The following is a 20,463-nucleotide window of genomic DNA, read 5'->3' on the forward strand; positions in this document are numbered from 1 at the left end:
GCGCTGCTGCACCCCGGGCCTGCCCACGGTGCTGAGGCGGTCGGCGGGACCACAGCTTGGCCTGCAGGCGGCGCCCTGGTCACAGGACGTATGGGCTCCGTGTTCCCCTTGGGGAGTATTTTCCTGTCCCAGTGCGATCGCCTTATTTCTCCAGGACGTCATTGGCGGTTGAAACCGGCGGCTTTAGATCTTCTCTTTTTCAAAATAACCGATTCCCGCCTCCCGTAGCCGTGCACCAACATCTCCGTCGCATCAAACAATTTGGAATTTATAATGAGTTCGAGCAACTCCTCGAACACAAGTGAAACCCAGGAAGCCGAAAACGTGGCCCCAGTGTGAAATGGCCCTCAGGCCGGCCGCGTGGGCTGCTGGGGGGGACGGTCCGCGGTGGCAGTTCTCTCGGATGCTGGGCAGCCCTGGTTTGCGTACTTTCTGTCTCCTTGGTCTCGGCCTGGGGACGGTGTCCCCGGCCGCCAGCCCTCCCTGTGGCAGGAGTCTGGAGCCACCGCAGGCCTTCATTCTCCTGGTGACTTGGCTTCTCCTCTTTCTATTTTAATTTTGCGTAAAAAAGAAGAAAATAAAATTTTTAAAACCGTATACCATATATCCCAAAAGCATGTTGGTGAAATTTTTCAAAACTTCCTATTCTGGGTGGTTTTACCAGATTGGGTCTCTTGTTTGCCTTTTTTCTGAGTGGTTGGACGAAGGGGAAGTGGATTCAGGGGGCAGGCGGGCATCAAAGCTGTCGTCTCAGGAAAACGTCTTCAAACCACCAGGATTATAAATTATAAATACTTCAAACTGTGCAACTTGATGGTGCCTAATGGGCAGCCTCATTTTCTTTTGTTACACTTTTTTATTGTGTCAAAAATAAACGCGATGTCCAATTTACCATTGTAACCCATTTGAAGGGTACAATCTAGAGGCATTAAGTATCTGCACGCCGTTGTGCAACCATCACCCCCATCGTGTTCCAGAACTTTCTCATCACCCCAAACGGACGCCCTGTGCCCATTACCAGCACCATTTTTAAGATGTTCCGAAGGCAGAGACACCCCCTCAGCTGCCCGGGGCAACACATGGTGCATCTCAAAGGCCCACGGAGGAGGAGGAATATTCAGAAGGTTCCCGTAAGGGGCGACTTCCCCTGAGGCTGGTGGAGAGAGCAGAGGAGCAGAGAACCATGGTCGGAAAATCTGCACTGATGACAGGAGCAAATGGGGAGAGCGAGCGAGGAGGGGAGAGGAGAGGGAAGAGGAGGTTTAGGAGCAAGAGGGGGAATTCTTGGAGCCAAACTCATTAAAAAAAAAAAAATCCTCGGTCTGGTTGGCGGCTGAGAAACGTTTTTATATTTGAGTTTAGCTTGCGGCTCTACAAATTAGCGTGGTCTGTTCCAGTTGGGGTTGAGAGCCGAGTTCAGCTGGAGTCCGCCTCCCTGGTTTCTTGGATGCTGAGCCCTTGGCAGGATTCCGAGGTGCCATTGTTCCCTCGGCAGAGGTTTCTCGAACACCTACTGTGTGCAGGGCGCTGTTCGGAGGGAGGAGACGCAGCCCTGGACGAGACAGACCCACCTCGCCCCTGTAGAGTTTACGTTCTGCTGGGGGAGCCCCACGGTGAAGCAATGAGGGAATGAATATGCAACCTGGTATCAAATAAGTATGCAACATCGTAGCACACAGAGATGAGCGCTATGCTACAGTTGCGAATGAAGCCCTGCCCAGCTGTGGGGGTCCCACAGGGCGGGGCTCTATGGCGATTGACTAATCGATGCTGTGGTCAGGGGGCCTTTGAGCAAAGCCCTGAGTGGAGCGAGGGGCAGGCCAGGTGAGGAGTGGTCCTGGCAGAGGGAACAGAAACGCAGTCAGTGCAGAGGCCCAGAGGTGGGAATGAGTTTGGGGTTTTGTAGGAAAAGCCAGAGGCCAGCATGGCTGGAGCAGATGAGCAGGGAGGAGGGGGCAGGCACGGACATGGCATCACAGAATATACAGGGTCCTGCCCACCAGGGTCCATTTGTACCCCTGGGATTGCTGCCTCTAAGCCTCTCTAACGCTTGCTGTGTGATTGTCTATGCTGTGTAACAAAATACCCCCACATGTGGCAGCTCAACACAACAAATGTTTATCATCTCACAGTTTCCGTGGGGAGGGGCTCAGCTGGTTGGTTCTGGCTCCAGGTCTCTGATGAGGCTGTGATCAGGATGCTGGCCGAGGCTGCAGTCTCATCTGAAGGTTTGCTGAGGCTCCAGCGTGGCGTCCTCACAGGGCTGCTGGCTGGGGGCCTCAGTACCTTTGCTAGCTGATGGCAGGAGGGCTCTCAGTCCCTGGCCGTGTGGGTCTCTCTGTAGAGTAGCTGGCTTCCCCCAGAGTGAGTGATCCAAGACAGAACCAGGAGGAAGGTGCCGTGCTTCTGATGAACTGGTCTCGAAAGCCACACACTGTCACTTCCACCATCTTCTATTCATTAGAAGGAAATCACTAACTCTGGGCCGTATCCCAGGGCTCCCCCTCTTCAAAGAGGCACATCAGAGCGTCTGTGGACATGTCTTTAAACCGCCACACTTGCTGATCTCCCTTTTTGGTAGAGAAAGAATAGGCGTTGGGCCCTGGAGTGATCGCCGGGAGCGGTCTCACACTAAAATGGAATAACACTGCTTCGTTTTCATGGTATGTATTTTTAGGGTTACCTTCTCTTTATGTTGCTTAATACTGGCTTTCCTTTTATGGTAGTCATATACATTTCAAATTTATTTAAGCTTAAAAAATGAGTTGATTCAAGGAAAATTATGAAGTAAGAATTAGAAGGTAAAGATAAAGGACAAGGAGAGTGAATATGCCACAAAGTGGGGAAGTGGAAATGCCGCCGAGTCTGGGGCCTGCTGGCAGTGGAGTGGCTGAGAGTGTGGGCTCCGGCGCCGGACTGCCTGGGTTCGAGTCCTGGCCCTGCCACCCACAGTTCTGTGGCCATGGGCAACAATCTAACCTCTTTGGGCCTCAGTTTCCCCTTGAATAGGTGAGGGAGCAGCCTGCTGCCTGGCTCTGTTGTGGAGCTGGGGTAGCGTGGGGTCTCCGCGGAGGGCAGGCAGGGGTGCTTGTGCACCAAGGGCTCGGCGAGTGTCCCCTGCAGGAGGCGGCAGTGCTGGCGGCCTCACCACACTGTGGCGCTGCTCCTGGTGGCCCAGGTGGTGGCGGGCGTGTGCGCGTGTGCATGTGTGGATGAAGGAGGTATGAGATTCCGCCCCTCCCCTCCGCTCACTCAGAGCAGTGGCAGCACTTGGTGGTGAGAATGGGGGAGACTCCTTTTTGGGGTCTTCATCTGGTCAGAAAACTTATTCCGTGAAGGAATAAGTAACTCAAGCAGTGGTCATTCTCCCCCCGTCAGTTACCTGCCTGCCCATCCACCCATCCAGCTATGCATCCATCCTTCCTTCATTCTTTGCTTCCATCCATCCTTCCTTCCATCCATCCCTCAATCCATCCACGCATCCTTCTTTCCTTCCATCCACCCACCCACCCACCCATCCATCATCCATCCATCCACCCACCTATCAATCCGTCTTTTCTGTTCTTCTGTCCATCCCATGCGTGCATACATGCCATATTCCTTCCTTCTGTCTATCCATCCATCATCACCCATCTCTCCATTCACGCACTCATCCATCCATGCATTCTTCCTTCCATTATCCATGCGTGCATCCACCCACCATCTTTCCATCCATCTGCCTTTCCTTCCTCCTTTTATCTGTTCATATGTCTGTCTTACCTGATTCCTTCTTTCCATCCATCCATCCATCCATCTATTCATCTCTTTTTTTGTTTCCTTCTGGGCATCTATCCACCAATCCACTTATCCATCCATCCATCCATTTTTCCGTTTATTCATCCTCCATGTGCCCGTTCATCTGTCTGTTGGTCTGTCCATCCATCCGACAGGCATTGGATTTTGCATTAAGGACATAATGACTAAAACAGCCCTGCCCTCCATGAGTCCCTCCAGTTGGGAGGCCTGTACATTGTGGAGGAGCTGAGAGGGACTGGTCGGTTACCCCGTAATGGTGTAGTGAGTGCCTACTGTGTGCAGGCATTGTGTCCCGTGGAGGCAAGCGCATGTAGACCTCACAGTAGGTATGTCCTCAGGACAGAGGGTGTCAGAGGGGGGCGTGATCAGCTCTGCCTTGCAAGGGAGGTCATACTTGAAGGGGCTCTTGAGGGGTGTGTAGGAGTTGGCTGGCTAGGTGGGGGAGAAAGGGTGACTGAGGCAGCAGGAAACACATAGGCAAGTTTGGGGAAGTCTACACAGTTGAGGAGTGTCGGGGAGAGGAATGGGGAGGGTCTTGGAGGTTGGGCCAGAGTAGGGGGTGGTTGGGCCACCTGAGGGAAACCTTAGAGTAGGGGAGGATAAGATGAGGCAGAGAAAATGGGAGGAGAGGTCCTCTTCCTGCCAGCCAGGACTCTGCATGCACGCCGGCTCTGTGTTGAGCCCGGGAGACAGAGAGTCATTCACTCACTCACTCATTTGCTCATTCACTCAACATTTCCTCAACGCTGGCCGTGTGCAGCCCGGGGGACACAGCCATAAACAAGACAGGCGAGGTCCTGCCCTCGCAGGCTCACGGTCTGATCGGGGGCCTCACACACTCAGCAGAACAGTGCCAGGAGAACGTCCTGGGCAGTGAGAGGCGCCATGGAGAAAGTATTTCAGGAGAGGGTGGGGGAGTGCTGCCTCTGGGAGGCCGGGACAGCCTCTCCAAGGAGGGGTGGTGAGGCAGAGAGGCAGCACGCACAAAGGCCCTGTGGTGGGTGCGGGCGTGGCCTGCTGGAGGAGGCAGTGCATAGTCCAAGCTCTCAGGGAGCCCCATCCCTTGACTCTCAGTGACAAAGAAGTGTGTCACGGGGGTGACGTCAGGGGTCAGGAATGGGGAGGGCTTTGCAAGGGATTTGGTTTGTTTTCTCCTGTGGGTGCTGGGGAACCATTGAAGGTTGTTGAGCAGGGGGCGGGTTGTAAACACTGTTCTTGGGCAGCACTGTGCAGGATGGCCAGGAGAGGGAGGGCAAAGCCCTGGAGCCGGCAGCTTCTGGGAATGCTGCGTCAGTGCAGACATGCCCTGGCTCTAAGGTCAGCCAAGCCTGGGTTGGAATCTCTGCCCTTCCAGGAGCCAGCCGGGTGACCTGGGCAAGGTTCGCACATGCCTTGAGCCTGTGTCCTGCCTCCCCTATAGCACGGGGACAATGAGAGCACCTCTCCTGGGGTCGTCACGGAGACGCGGGAGGGGCTGGCTGGAACCGCGGAGACCCTCCCCCAGGCATGCCTGGCGGGGATGTGTGCAGCTTCTCGGCCCTGCGAGGACCACGGGGATTGTGGGTAGAGGCACAGACAGTGGGAGGGCGGCTCAGTCGTGTCTGATTCACTTCTGGGCAAGGAGGGGGGTCAGCGGGAACGCGTTCTTGAGTCCAGCGTCTGCTCAGAGGAGGAGAGGCTGCAGAAGGAGGCCAGCCGCCTTCTGCCTCAGTTTACCCTGCTGCAAAGGACCCTGGGGCCCCCCAGGCCTGGAGCCGCCGCCCTCACTGCAGAGGAGAACACGCCGGACAGTTGCGTGGCCCCCAGCCCGGCAGCCTGTTCCGAGCCGCACGGGGCCTGGGCATCCGACAAGCCAAACAACTGTTTTTGACTCACTGTTGCACGGCTGCCAAGGGCGATTGCTTCCACGCTCGGCTCCGGTGGGAGGGCGCGGGACCCGCTGTCTCCACCGAGGGGAGGCTGACGGGCCGGGAGTCAAGGAGCATGGCCTGCAGAGCGGAGGGGGCATCGCTGGACCCGGGTCTGAGGTCCCCCGGCCGACGGGACGCCCACCTCCAGGGCTGCCAGCCTGGCTCCTGGTCGGCAGGGGCGGCGGGCGGGTGGAGGGGGTGCGGGCTGTGGCCAGGGCGCCTCCCCCGCAGCCCTCGGCAGGCTGGAGCCGGCTGCTCTGGCCTTGGCAGGGCAGACTCAGAGCAAGCCCGCCAGCCTCGGCGGTGCCAAGGCCGGGAGCATGCTCGCGGCTCCTGTTCAGCTCCCGCTGGCCGGGGCCTCTGCGCCCGCCCGGCTTCCCCGGGCCCAGCCTGGCCCTCCCCCACCCACAGTCTCCGACTGTAACGCTAATTAAAGCTGATGTCTACTCAACACTTTCTAGGTGCCAAACACCATGCTAAATGCTTTCCTGTGTACTAAATTATTTACCACTCACAAATACTATTCCTGTTTTATAGAGAAGGAAATGGAGACACAGAGAGGTTAAGTAATTTGTCTCAGGTCACACAGCCGCGAGTAGTAGAGCTGGGATTTGAAACCAGAATCCATGTTCTTAAGTGCTTCATGAGACCTGCTCCTGCAACCAACCAACAGTGAGAGCGGGAGCTGCAGCCCACAGCCCACGTGTACAAGAGATGACCTTTGCCTTAAATCAGTGCCAACCCAAGTGTGATTCTCGTGGCCCTTTCCTCCTGGTTGCAAGCTGGCTGCCACAGCTCTAACATCACGTTCTCACGTGACAGCAACCCAAGGCAGGATGGGAAGGGGGAGGGGTTCTCTTGCCCTTGTCTCTTTGGGGCAAGAGTGTTTCTCAGAAGATTTTACAAACTCGGGTCCACTTGTCGACCTGGAATTGCAGGGGCAATGGGACCATGAGTATCTGACCCTCTCGGACTTTATGGGGGCAGCCCTGCGCCGTATGGGGTGCTGTCTCCATCATACAGAGAGGGAAACTGAGGCTTGGTGAGGGGCCTTGTCTGGCCTCTTTCACCTCCACACTGGCCTCGTGTCTGGGCTGCCTGGTTCTCCTCACCGTTGCTTCTCCAGCTGGGGGTCGGCCTCTGGCAAGCCGGGACAGGGTTTATTTGTCTTTTAGGTGGCCTCGTCTGGCTCAGGGATGAGCATCCAGCAGGTTCTAAACCACCTTGTAATTCACCAGAAGGCCTTGTGTTACCCACACCCCTTTCTGTTTACAGGTGACACAAACCCAACTCCAACCTGCTCTAGCAAAAGGGGGTTTACTGCCTCATGTGATGGATGAGGGTGATGTTGGCTTCAGGTACTGTTGGATCCAGGGCCCATGTGATGTCTCCAGGCTCCACCTTTCTCCATCCTCAGCTCTGCTCTCTCCTGTGTGGGATTCATTCATGTTAGGCAGGTTCTCCTAACATGCTGTCAGAGATGGCCGCCCACAGTTCTAGGCTGACATCTGGTAACTCCAGGGAGGGGAAAGAGCAATTCCCAGCAAATGTCCCAGGGCAGATTCTGATTGGCCCAGGATGGGGCACATGCCCGTCCCTATAAAGGGAAAAGGGGTGTGTTGATTGACAGTCCCACTGGGTTGGGGAGAGACAGATGCTGGTTAGATAAAATGAAAAAGTTGCTTACTATGGATGAGTGGGTGGGAGCACAGAATGATGCAAAGATGAAGAATGGATAGATGGATGGCTAGAAGGATGGATGAATGATGGGTGGATGGACAGATGGATGTATAGATGGACGGACGAATGAGTGGATCAATGGAAGGATGCAATGATAGTGAGAGGTGGATGGGTGGACAGATGGATGGATGGATGGAAGAATGGTCAGATGAGTGGATGGATGGTTGAGCACGTGTATGGTTAGACAGACACATGGATGCTTAGATGGGTGGATAGATGGACCAGGAGTTGGATGCTTGGGTGGAATGGAGGGGTGGCTGGCTGCCTGTGGCCCCGCTTCCTGCCTCCCTTGGGGCTCTCGGGCTGAGCCCCCTGTGTGAGGAGTATGATGGCTGCACTGGGTCTTCCTCTCGGGCCACTACCCACCTGGGCCCCGAAGCCCATCTCAACCTCCAGTTTCACTCCTCTCTCGAGGCCATTTCTGCTCCTTCCTCCTATGAGTGTCTTTTACCACACTTCCTGTTCCCCCAGCACAAAATGATGCCTGGTCAACTTAGACAACGTAGATGCGGAAAAACTCGCAAAGCAATGGAGAGTCATCCTAGTGCTGGCCTCCGGGGACCCCGAGGCTGACAGCTGGCGGGTGCCGTGCTTGGCGGTCCCTCTGCCCAGGTTTCGGGAGGGCCAGGCTCATGGGGCCTGGCCGGGCAGACTCTCTTCCCACAGCTGGGGGAGGGAGGCGGAAAGCGGCCACCTTTCTGGCAGGTGGACCAGAACCCAGGCCTCAGCCCAAGGAGGTGGGGGTTTGTCACCACCAGGCTGCACCTGGCCAAGGGTTTTTACGACTTCCTCCCCGGGAGCTGCCTTCTGAACCCGAAAGAACATGTGAACCCCACGGAGAAGCCCTGGCTGCGAGGGGCCTCCGGAGGCGCCCGGTGAAGAGGCCAGCCCTCATGTCTGGACGGAAATGGGCTGCCCACCTGAGCGCCAGTCTGCTGCCCGGGGGTCCCAGGCTCCCGCGTGGGAGGGACGGGCGCTTGGACACCCTCTGAGGGGCAGGTGGACGGGTTCTGAGTGTCAGGAGCAGAGAGGGACAGGACTGCTCCCTGGGGCCTTGTCCCGCTCAGGATCTGGGCTCTGGAGCAAAAGGGACGGACCCTCAGGCCAGGTCTGCAGCCAGGAGGGCCCTGCGGAGGCCCAGCTGAGTTCCTGTGTGAGTGGTCGGGTGAGAGAAGGCACTCCTCCCCCCACCCTCACTTGGTGTCCTTCCTAGGCTGGGGTTGGGGGTTGGGAGGAGTTGGGGGGGTGGGGCGTTGTGTGGCCGAAACAACAGCCCCCCACCCTTGGATATGACACTGTACTGCTTCTGCCCAGAGCACCAGCTCCTTTTCCTTGACGGCTGAAGTGTCACCTCCTCCTGGAGGCCTCCCTGACTGCTCGAGCTGAAGAAAGCTGCTCTCCGCCCTGGTGGCATCTTGAGGACCTCAAGCCTGCATTGGTGTCCTTTCTGATACGAAGGATGAAGGCATGAATGGCTCCAGGTGCTAGTGTGTAGCACTAGCTACGTGGCTGGGCTTCTGGGTGTGCAGCCAGGGGTCGGAGATCGTGGCGGGCAGGCAGGGGCTGGGGCAGGAGACCTGCGCTCTGGTCCCGGGGCCTCTGAAGGCTGCTGGCTCTGGATGCCTCCCCCCCATCCCCGGGCCTTGTGCTCATCAGTGAATGCTCAGCGATGGGTGGTCGCCTTCTTGCCGCAGCACCAGGTGCACCCCGCTCCCTGCTGCAGAGGGGGGTGCCTGCCAGACCACCGTTACCCGCCCGGCATTAATTTACTTCCTCATTTTTTATCGATCACCGCCCACCCACCCGAGCTTGGGATGGGGATGAAAAGCCCCAGGGAGGCACCGGGTTAACAAGTGTGTGGCCCAGTGTGCAGGCATATACGTGCACATGTGCACACAGATGGTGTGAGTGTGCAGTCTGTTGTGTGGTGTGTGAAATCTGTGTGCCTGTGTGTGGTTTGTGTGTGTGTGTGGTGTGGGTGTGTGATGTGTATACATGCAGAGCCTGTGTGTGTAGTGTGTGTTCTTGTGTGTGTGGTATGTGCGTGTGCATGTCTGGGTGCGTGTCATACATGTGTGTGAGGGTGTTCATGCATGCCTGGTGTGTCTGTGTTTGGTGTGCGTCTGTGCGTGCAGTACGTGTGTGCGAGCATGTTCACATGTGCGTGCGGGGTGTGCGGGTGGAGGCGGTGCACGCCGGCTGACAGGGAGCTTCTCTGGGTGATTGATGGCCCTGGGCAGGGGGCACCGCCCCCAGCAGAGCTCCTGGCAGGTTCTGGGCTTGGCTGGCGGCCGCCTTCTGGCTGGACCAGCCCAGGTGAGGCGTGTCCCCAGCCTGGGTGGCCCGGGGCTGGTGAGCTGAGCACGGAGGGGACACAGAGCCCCTTCAGAGCGGCCTTTGGCTCCGTGGTCCAGGCCCCTCCACCCTTCCCCCATACATACACTGCGCGGACCGCAGAGGCAGCAGCACAGAACGCAGCTCCTCATCCCCGCCCCCCACCTTGTCATAATGCAGATTCCAGGGCCTCCCCCCACGGACTCGAGTTTGGGAGGCCAGACCAGGCCCAGGACTCTGCATTTTTGACGAGTCTCCCAGGGCTCTGATTACGGAAGGCTTCAGATCCCACTCTAGCGTTACAAGGGAGCCTCAGCCACGCCTGGGAAGGTGCCCTCCCCTGCCTCTCCTATAGTAACCCTTTGGGCATCCCTTCTCTCTGCCTCTCATTTGCTGTGTGACCTTCGGCAAGTCACTTTACCTCTCTGGACCACTAACTCATTTTTAATAAGAATCCTGTCTCTTACTAGCTTTGGGACCGTTCTGGGCCTCAGCTTCTTTGTGCAGTGGGTTAATACTAGCACTAGCCTCCTTGATTGTCTGGTTCTTAGAAGGGGGGACGAGTGGTGCCTAAGGAGTCCATATGGGCACCTAAGTGACTGTTACGGTTCTCAGGGCCCTGGAGATGGGATGCGTGGTTAGATGGGGCAGCGTGGCCCACAGTGGGTTGGCCGGGAGGTGAGCATCATTCCAGGCCCTAATAATAGCATCTGAGCTTACTGAGCCCCCCACAACCTGTGCGCTGTGTCCTCGTCATTCCCAGTTTCCGGACAAGAAAACCAAGGCTCAGGAAAATCACGTGACCCACCCGAGGTCACTGGGCGGGCGCCGAAGGGCCTGGTTCCGAATTACTCCGCCCTTGGCCCCCAGGTGGGAGACGGTGCGGCGGCGGCGGCAGCCCGGCCCCTGTGCTTCCCTCTCCAGGCAGCGAGCCGGCGGGCGGGGCTGGACGGGCGGGGAGGCGCTGGAGCCGCGGCCGCCGGCAAATCCAGCCCAGCTGGGGGATTTAGACCGCGTCTGGCTCGGTTTACACCCGAGAAACAAAGGCGGCTGCCGGCGCCTTTATCTAGGGAGGAGGGGGCGGGGGGGGGGGGTGGCGACTGCCCTCGGCCCTGTCGGGGACCTGGATAGAAGGGAGGCGCGGAATCTGGGCCCTGAGCCCCCTGCTGGCTTCCCTCCCTCCCTCCCCCCGACCCCCAGGGAGGTGACCTCACATCTCGGGATGGGGACGGTGTTCCTGGGGTGGGGTGGGGTGGGGTGGAGGGGATAGGCTGGGGGGTGACATCCCTCGTGGCGGGGGCCGGGAATCCCAGAAGCCCCAAGCTCCCGGCAGCTGCCCTTGCCTGGCAGCCGGCCCGGCCCACAGCGGGGGTCTCCAGCCTGGGGGCACGTGGGATGCGCGCCCCTCCCGCTCGGGTCGCGGCCCCAGACGGCGCGCTGGGTCTCCTCCGCGTCCCTGAAGAGGAAAGGGCCAATAAAAGAGAACTCACAGCGAGCCCTTCGCCTCCAACTGGGGGGGGGTTTGGGGGGGGTCTGGCTTCTCCCCGCAACCGCAGGGAGGGGTTGGTTGGGGCCCGGGGTGTTTCTGGGCTCCTCCCGCCCCCAAGGGGGTTCTGGCTGCTCCCTCCCACCGCAGAGGGCCGGGAGTGGGTTCTGCCCTCCCCCCGAGACCACGGGGGCGGGGAGGCGTCCTGGCTCCTCCCCTTCCCCCCGCAGGGGTGGGGCTGGGCGGGCCGGGCCGCCCCCAGGCCGTGGGCGGAGGGCGGGTTCCGGCCCCTCCCGGCCCAGGAAGCGCGCGGTGCCAGGCGGGCGGGGGCGGCGGCGCGCGCGGCTCGCCGGAGCCAGGAGCTGACCCTATTAGCCGGGGGCAGCTGTTCGCGAGGCACATCTGGCAGCGGGCTGCGCCCCGGCCCCCGCCCGGCCGGCCGTCGTTACCTTCCAGGAATGCTGGCCGCGCCGCGCGCATCTGGAGCGCGTTTCTGGGGGCAGCCGGCGCCCCCGCGGGCGCCCCCTCCGGCGCCCGGCCCGGCTGCGGGTGGGCGCCGCCCCGCGGGCTTCCTGGCCCCTCCCTCCCTTGCTGCCGGCGTCGCTCCCGGGCAGGCCTGCGGCCCGGCCACGGGACCGGAAAGAGCCCCGGGACCAGGCTTTCTCCCGCGCGGCCGGAGGCCTCAGGCACCAGCCGCGCGCCCCTGTCGTAGAGAGGGGAAACTGAGGCCCGGAGGGGTCCAGCGCCTGGCCCGAGGTCGTGCCGCTCTCCCCGGCGGTGTGGATGCAGCAGATGCTGATTTCAACATGAAAATAAAATCGGAAAAGTCTGAGCGTGATAAAGCCTGCAGAGATGCATATCACACCCGCTGTGTGGTATCGGCCTGGCTGGGTGCTCGCCTCTGGCCGAAGCTCCGGGGGCCACCGGGGACACAGTCATGAATGAATGGCAAAGCCTGGCAGCTTCCCAGCCCAGCCCCATTACTTCGAGCTGTGTGACCTGGGCATGTGCCTTAACCTGTCTGTGCCTCGGCCTCATCTGTAAAATGGGCTGGTGCATGGGCCTGGGAGTGCTGGAGGGTGGGTCTAGGGTAGAGGTGGGAGGGGAGGTTGGGGCCAGCATGAAGGCTGCGAATGCCCGCTCTTGGATGCCAACACCCAGCATCTCTGGGACTTTGTGGTCGGGCAGTGGGGAGCCCTTGAAGGTTCCTGTGCCGGAGAGTGACCTGTGCCCCCCAGGCAGCAGTTTTCTCTCCAGCTGTGGGTGGAGCGCCCCAGGGACTGTGAGGGAACAACTCCTGCTTGTGAGGCCTCCAAACTATGAGCTTCCTGCTCCCACCAGGGCCCCGCCTCCCAGACCTCCACCTGCCACCCCTTCCTGGGGCCCCACAACCTTCTCTCTCCTGCAGGATCTCCTGTGAGTCACATCCACCCCCCAGTGCGTGCATGTCACCTTGACCTCACACTTGGGGTCTCCAGTTTAAAGCTGGGGGACGAGGGAGACTCCTGAAGTGGGCCACGGGCAGAGGGGACGGCAACCGCCTGAGCAAAGGCTCAGAGGAGGGCGTGAGCATAAGCACCCAGGGCTTGGGTGGGTCTGGCATCCTGAGAGGGCAGTTCAGACTAGGAGCTGACAGCTCTGAGTGCCTGCTGGGGAGTTCGCCTTATCCTGAAGGTACTAGGGAGCCATGGAAGGTGAGAGAGGGAAAGCTTGAAGGGGCAAGACCCATCTGTCCTCGGTTCCAACCCCAGTGCCCTGAGCGGGCTGGGACATCCTTGGAGCTCCCTGATTGCTGGTTGAAGGAGTGGATAAGGGTGCTGTGGGAGGAAGGCCACGGGCTTGACCACAGCAGGGGCAATGGAGAAGAGTGGACAGCAGGGAGAAGAGGCCCACCAGTGCTGTCAGACCCAAGACGGGGCAGTGTTGGCCATGGGTGCAGAAGGACCCCTTGGGGTGGCATCCTGCCAGGGACACTTTCTCTGCCCAGGTTCCCTGCCAGGCCCACCCGGAAGAGCCTGGGGACCCGAGCCTGGCCTGGCGCCATAGGGCACCCGGGGGGCCACCCTCCAGCCCAGCCACCACCAGCCTGCCCTGACCTCCCCCTACGCCGGGTCTGGCATCTGCTGCCTGCTTCCTCCCTCCCCAGTACTGTTTGTTTTTCTTCCAGAACCATCGCCTCCCACAGAGGCAGCCATCCAAGGGAGGTGGTGTTCTGGAGACTTCCTCTGCCCTCCGCAGCCCCCTTGGGCCTCACAGTCCTGGAGGGGGTGGTGGGGTGGGAGGGGGGCTGGGGCCCTGGCGGCATCCTCGGTGGTGGGGATGTCGTCAGCCCTTGGCTCCTGGTCCTGCTGATGGAATCTGGAGCATGCGTGAGAGCAGCTCTGGCCTCGGCGCGTCCTGGGAAGGGGCTCTGGAAGTTCCTCTGCTTGTCTTGGCTCCTCTCCCCGCCTCCTCTCCCCCCTTGGCGGAATCAGCCCGATTTGGGTCAGAGCCCAGCTGTGGGGTCTCCCTGGCGGCCCCAGGCCCCTGAGCCCGGGGCAGGGCATTGCGGGGACTCCTGCCCCCCCGGCGGCTCCTTTTCGTCCAGCAGACACCTAAGGAGCGCCTACTGTGCACCCAGCTGGCCTGACCCGCCCTGCAGGGCCCTGCGCTGGAGAAGGCGGGGGCCTTTGTGTCACCGTCTAGGGAAGCCATCGGAGGGTGGCCAGGAGGGGCCCACGAGCAGAGCTGGGCTTGGAAAGACCACCCACGTGGCCTGTGGAGGAAGGGGGCGGGCGGCTGCCTCCCCAGGGACAGGGGTGTGTCACCGAGGCCAGGGGCGTGGGCAGGGCAGGCAGAGACGCCTCCCCGGGGCAGCTTGGACAAGGGGGTACACAGGGCTGGAGAGAAGGACAGGGCCACACCCCTGCACGGGCCCCCCATCCCTGGAGCCCCTCCCTGGGGCTGGGGCTCAGGCTCTCGGCCTCACGTCGGCCCCTGTTTCTCCAGGGCAGACACCTGGCCACGAAGCTTGGCTGCAGCTGTCCACGGAAGCCGGGCCGCTGTGCGGGAGTGGCAGGGCCGAGGGCTCCTTCTGGTAACTCTGTCCCCCTCCTAACAAGGGTGGGGGGATGACCCAGGGTCTGTGATGTCGCTGTTCATCGTGGTTCATGAGAAATCTAGTCTCCCCCAGGGGCACCGCAGTACTGCATCCTGAAACCCCACTGTGCGGGGCCTTCAGGCTGGTCAGGACTCTGTGCACAGAAATTGGGTCCACTGGATCCCAGGATGGGCAAACCAGCCCATGAGGACAGTGGTGGGACCTGTCCATCGGGAAGGGGCACACGGAACCCTGGAGGGCTGGACATACTCTGTATGTCTTGATTTGCTGGTCACTGGGTGCATCCATCTGTACAGAAGCTCCCTGTTGCATGTTGAACTGTGTGCCCTTAGCTGTAATCCTGTGGCCTGGTGGGAACACGCAGGCTCGGGGGCCTAGGAAATGGAGGTCTGCAGGCTGCAGTTAGCTGGTCGGCTTCATGCAAGTCCCTGAACCTCTCTGAGCCTCCACATCCTCATCTGTGAGGCACGGCCAGTGGTGTGGCCTTCATAGGATTCTTGTGCAGATGAAGCAAGTTAACACAGGAGAACCACTCAGCTGCTGTCGCTTTTCTGTTCAACGTGTGGCTCACGGATGCTTTCTCTGCCACCGCACGGTAATTGGCCCAGCTGGTGGCTTCCCCATGAGGAATCCCGCCGTCTTCCTGTTGGTGCCCAGCTGGGTCCTTCTCCCATCCCCACGATGGCAGATGAGGTGTTCCAACACTATTTTTGCCCGTCCTGGCTCACTTTTGGAAAATGCCTTATTAATAAAAAGCTGCCGCCTGAGGTACCGTGGTCTTGGTGCCTCTCGGGCCAGCCTGGGATGCGGGAGGAGGCAGGTTCCCATCCTCCCTGGGTGCCTGCCATCAGCCTTCCTCCCCTATTTGGAGACAGACACACCTGGGTGTGAGCCTGGCTCTGACACTTTCTGGCTGTGCACCCTGGGCTCATTGCCTCCCCTCTCTGAGCCTCGCTCTTTGCATCAGTTAGATGGAGCTGGTGATTTCCATTCTAAAGGGTTGTGGTGCGGAGTCCGCTCGGGAGCCCCCAGCCCAGCCCTGGGCCTTAGCAGATGCCCACTCAGGTGGTGGTCCTTGTGCCGCCTCCTGGGCACTCCCGTCCGTGCTGGGGCTGAACTGTGCGCCCCTCCTCCAGCTCCACCCTGTGTGACGTCACGCTGGTGCCTTGAGGTCAGCCACGGTGGGAGGATTCACCCCACGGAAAGGTCAGATGCTACGAATCACACGTTTGCGCTTTTTTGTTTTGTCTTTTCAGAAAGCTGGTTGTTAAACATTTACGGCACGCCGCTGGGGAGGGGGTGTCAATGAGTCTCTGAAAGAGCTGTGTCCTTTTCCCAGTTCCCCCCCACCCATGCCTCGATTTAGGAGTATGTTGCATAGCCCGTCAGTGACAGGATGAGACTCAAGCCGAGGTCTGCCGGACCCAGAGCCGTCTCCTTTAAGTGCTCAGCCCTGCAAAGATGTCAAGGAAGGCATCCTGGAGGTGGTGGGGCTCCCAGCCAGACCCCGAAGGGTTCTCTCCCCCATCTTTATCCCCAGCCCTTGCTTTAGGACTAAGGAAGAGCCAGACAGCCCTTAGGGCATCCTCCCCAAGCACCCCTGCCTTGAGCGGGCAGCCCGCCCATCCTTTGTGGTGGCTCCTGGGAGGGAGCCCGCCCATGGAAGGCCGCTAATCCCAGTGCCTGTCTGCACCCCCAGGTGAGCCAGGTTCCCTTCTGCTCCCCACCCCCCAGCATGGCCCCCAGCCTGGCGGGCCTGGCCTGCCACATCCTGGTCCCCTGTGCCCGCCCTGCGGCCCGCGTTCTCCAGGCTGCACGGTTCTCAGGGCCCGAGCGGTTTCCTGGCGCTGAGGCAGGGTCAAATGCCTTCCTCCTACCCGCTCCCTGGAGTCTCCCCCCAGGCCCTCAGTGGTGCCCCTGCTGACGCCGCTCCACACACAGGCCTTGGCGGCCTGTCCGCTGTTGGTGGGGTCCCATAGGTGCCATCAGAAGGAACCGGTGGGGTGCTGTGTGGAGCCGGGTGGTGGGGCCTTCCACGGCTGTGCCCTGTGCGCGGTGGACATTCAGTCACCAGCGGCCACTGGGGTTGGGAGGGTTCAAGGTGTGGGAGGGGCCCTGGCCTTGGGGCCAGCACTGACCTGCCTGAGGCCCCCAGGGTGAGCGGGGACCAGGGCTGGGTGTGGGGCCTGGTCCAGGTCTGCTCTGGGACGTGGTACCCATCCCTTGAGGGCCCTATGTCCCCCTCTTTGGAGTGAAGGTGACAGCACCGCCGTCTGGATGGTAGACACCGCCTTCTCACCAGGTGTCAGGTGGCCCTGTGGGCAGGCCCTGGGCCCGCCTCTCTGCACACGTCTCCGTATTTTGAACCCATAGCAGCGTAGTGGGGAGGGTACTGTCGTTGACATTTTACAGATGGGGAAACTGAGGCTTAGACAGAATGAAAGCGGCCTGCTAGGCGTTGGGGGGAGACAGGCCCGTGGCAGCAGGCGGTCAAGTTGGGCAGGAGACTGTGCCCACGGCCCACACGGGGCGCCTGGGGCAGGGCTGGGGGCTCCAGGGGCAGGAGGTCCAGGGCAGCGTCCCCCACACTGGCTGCCCCCGAAAGATCCAGACGCCAGCACTGCCTGGGGGTCCCAATTTGGTCTGTGGTGCGGCCTGGGTGTTTTTGTGAAGATCCCCAGGTGACTCTAATGTGCCACCAACGAGGGGACACACAAGGGTGTCAGTTTCTCATGGCTGCTGTAACAAATGGACAGACTTAGTGGCTTCAGACAACACATATTTATTCTCTTAATAATGATGCGTCTGGATAATATCTGAATAGTAATGTCCGGGGGTCAGAAGTCCATGGTCAGACTCACGGGGCTCGGGTCAGGGAGTGGGCAGGGCTGGCTCCTTCTGGAGCCCTGGGGGAGAATGTGTTCATTCCCAGCTTCCTGAGCCGCCCCCGCGGAGAGTCACTATGGGGCAGCCGGGTTATGCCACATGGGGACACACATCCCATCGACCTGTCAGTTTTGCTGCCAGGACTGTGTCCCCTACTGTTCCCTTAACCCCAGAGGGGCCCTTGGGGGGCAGGCACTATATCCCAGAGCAGCTTGACACATGCTGCAGAAGGTGGGGGTACACAGATGCCGTCTGTGGCACTGTGCACACCCGGTGTCACCAGGCCACTCAGTGTCCTGCTAGAAGGCAGGACTGTGACATAAACCAGGGGTGCCGTGCGTTGGCCTCTGTCAGCAGGCGGGGCTGGGATGGAAGCTCCCAGAGATATTTCCATGGGAAAGCAGGGAGCAGAGCCGCGGGTCTGATGCCTGTGGTCTGCGTGTTGACAAATGAGGCTGTGCGCACACATGCGCGTGCACGCACAGGTAGGTTTGGAAAGAGGCTCAGAGAGGTGTGGACAGTGGCCACTCCTGAAGTCCGAGGGCCCCTCGCTTTCACTGCAGCTTCTGTGCTCTTTGGCTTTTAAAAAATCACTTATCTTACTATTTAACACTATAAAAAGCTTTCGTTGTAAAAAGAAACATTACCAGGGGCCAGGGGACTATCTATTACTGGCTCAAAGGCCAGGAATGTGGGGGTCACCCAGCGGGGGGCTTTCTCTGGACAGATTAGGGTGGCGTGTTCTGGACACTAGCTGGAGGGGCCCAGGGGGGCCCAGGAAGTCCTGGGTGGCAGGGGCATGCGGCTTGCTGTGCCCTCAAGGTGTGCGGAGCGACAGGGCTGCCCGCCACACTGGGTCCTGGGCGCGGGGCCACCCCTTGGCCCGGTGTCTGCTGGGAGGAACTTGTCCAGCCTGGAGAGAGGAAAGCTAAAGGGTCAGCTGTGTGAAGGGCTGCAGTGTGGACAAAGGGGTAAACCGAGTCATGGGGCACGCTGAGAGGAGCCCCACGGGTGGGTATCCCTGAGGAAGTGGGGCGCCTCCCAGACCCTGTTGTGCTGTCTGCAAGCAGGTGGGGAACGAGAGGAGGGTGGGGACAGTTTCGTGTCATGGGCAAGCACGGTCCTGGTTCCGGCGTCCCGCTCTGCCGCTGAGCTGGGAGACCTGGGCTCTCAGGGGGGCTCCTGGGGCCACAGTCTCCTCCCGAAAGATGGACACCAAGGTCCTCCCCTCGTGAGGAAGCTGTGAGGAGCTCGCCAGCACCCGTTTGTGCTTGGCATGTCCACACTCGCAGGATGTGTCTGCCAGCATTCATGTCATAATTTTATATAAATAAGATTCTCTTTTCCTTCAGTAAATTTATTTTAAAAGGAAACTTCACATCCCAATGGTGGAAGGCAGCACTTGCCAATAGTGCCCCGGCCTGGCCCCGTTATTATTATTGTTGTTGTTGGAGAAGGAGCTTCCTGACTTCCTCCCCCCTTTTAGCCCCTTTTGGTTGGACTTACTGAGATAAAGTTACATGTCTTAGTCTTGATTTTAAAGCAGTTACATTAAATCGTTAAAACATCATCCTTTTTTTTTTTTTTCCTTCTTGAAGAAGATTGGCCTCGATCTCACATCTGTGCTGGTCTTCCCCTACTCTGAATGTGGGTCCCTGCCACAGCGTGGCTGACGGATGGTGCAGGTCTGTGCCCTGGATCAGAACCTGTGAACCTGGGCCATGAAAGTGGAGGGCACCGGACTTATAGGCCACAGGCTGGCCCCATAAAAATATTTAATTCTTAAAATGGTCGTCAACACTCCTCCCACTGGCATTAATTTAGTGCTTTCTGTACGCTTTTGTAGCAGAATTGGTACAGACTGGGTGCCTTTGATGGAAATTTCCCGCTGTGTCTGCAGGGAGGAGGGTCGGGGCGCTGCCTTGGGGTCGCCGGGTCCAGTCTGGCAGTTCCGGGAGATGGGCCGTAGGTGGCGCCAAAACCCCGAACCTGCAGTTTCCCGTTCTCACTGGGGGATCGGGCGCGTGCGTGCGTGGATGGGGCGTGTCTGTCTGAGTGTGAGTGTGGGGGAGTGAGTGTGCAAGCGTGTGGGGGTGTTTCGGGGAGCCGGGAACCGCACGCGCCCCCCCCACCCCGCGGGACGCCCCGCCGCAGGGACCCCGCCCGGCCCGCCCTGGTCCTCCTCCTCAGGAGATGCGATTAGCAGATGTTCCGCGCCGGCCCTGATTTATGTTCCTGGCCTCTAATGACTCCCAGCCCTGCAGGAGGAGAAAGAAAACGCTCTGCAGGGCCGGGAGCCGAACCCCGGCGGGCTCCCGGGCGCCGGGCGCCCCGGCCCCGCGCTCAGAGGCCCCGGACCTCCTGCGGCCGGGGGGGCGGCGGGGCACTGCACCTGGACGGGATGAAAGGGCCCTCTGGGGAGCAGACTTGGGGGGCACCCGTCACCTCTTCTGAGCACGAAGGGGCAGAAGCTCAGGGGCGCCTGGGGGGTGAGCCCCTCCCTGGAGGAGTTGTGGCTGGCGCGTCCCCCTCACGCACCCCGAGGGAGCTCTGTAGAGGGGCCGGGTGGGGTCCCTCTGCGTCGGTCCCCCTGGGGGCTGCCCAATGCTCTTAGAAGGAAATTCCAAATCCTTGCTCAAGCGGCGTCCCGGATCTGAGCGCCACCTTCCTGGCCCCCTGGTCTGCAGCTCCCCCAACCCCCGTGCCCCGCCGGGCTCCTTCCGCTTCCGGGACACACGAGTTAGTTCCTGCCTCTGCTTCCGTGCCCTCTGTTCCCTGTGCCTGGAATGCTGTTCCCTGCCTTCTCAGCGCTCCCGCAGCTTCTTGGCACTGGCGCTAAGGCCTTCCTCCCTCTGTTTTCTTGGAGCCTCTCGCCTCTGACCACGGGTGTCCGGCCCTCCGTGCCGGTGGGGTCCACATCCTCCTGTTCACACCATCCCTAGACAGGAGCTTGGTGGGTAGGGAGGCTCGAGACTGCGGTTTGGGTGGATGGACAGATGGCGGACAATGATGGGAAGCTCAGCAGTGCCAAGAGGCCGAGGCATGGGGCAGACAGGACCTCAGAGCTGGAAGCAGCGGGATCCCTGGGGTCAGGGGAGGAGGGGAGGCCTCCTGGGGGCAAAGGATACCCCTGCTCAGAGGAGGCCTGGTCTTGGCTGACCGCACAGGGCTTCTGTGTCCCGCCTCCTCCTGGGAGCCTGGCTCCAGCCGCA

The 20,463-nt window shown here is 60.2% G+C and overlaps 1 protein-coding gene across 3 annotated transcripts in view; it reads left to right on the forward strand.

The window, feature by feature from the left end:
• The window catches only part of GSE1 (Gse1 coiled-coil protein), a 407,880-nt gene that overhangs the window by 40,996 nt on the left and 346,421 nt on the right, over nucleotides 1–20,463 (forward strand). The window lies entirely within an intron of this gene.

The sequence above is a fragment of the Equus caballus genome, chromosome 3 (assembly GCF_041296265.1).
Source record: "Equus caballus isolate H_3958 breed thoroughbred chromosome 3, TB-T2T, whole genome shotgun sequence".
NCBI lineage: Eukaryota > Metazoa > Chordata > Mammalia > Perissodactyla > Equidae > Equus > Equus caballus.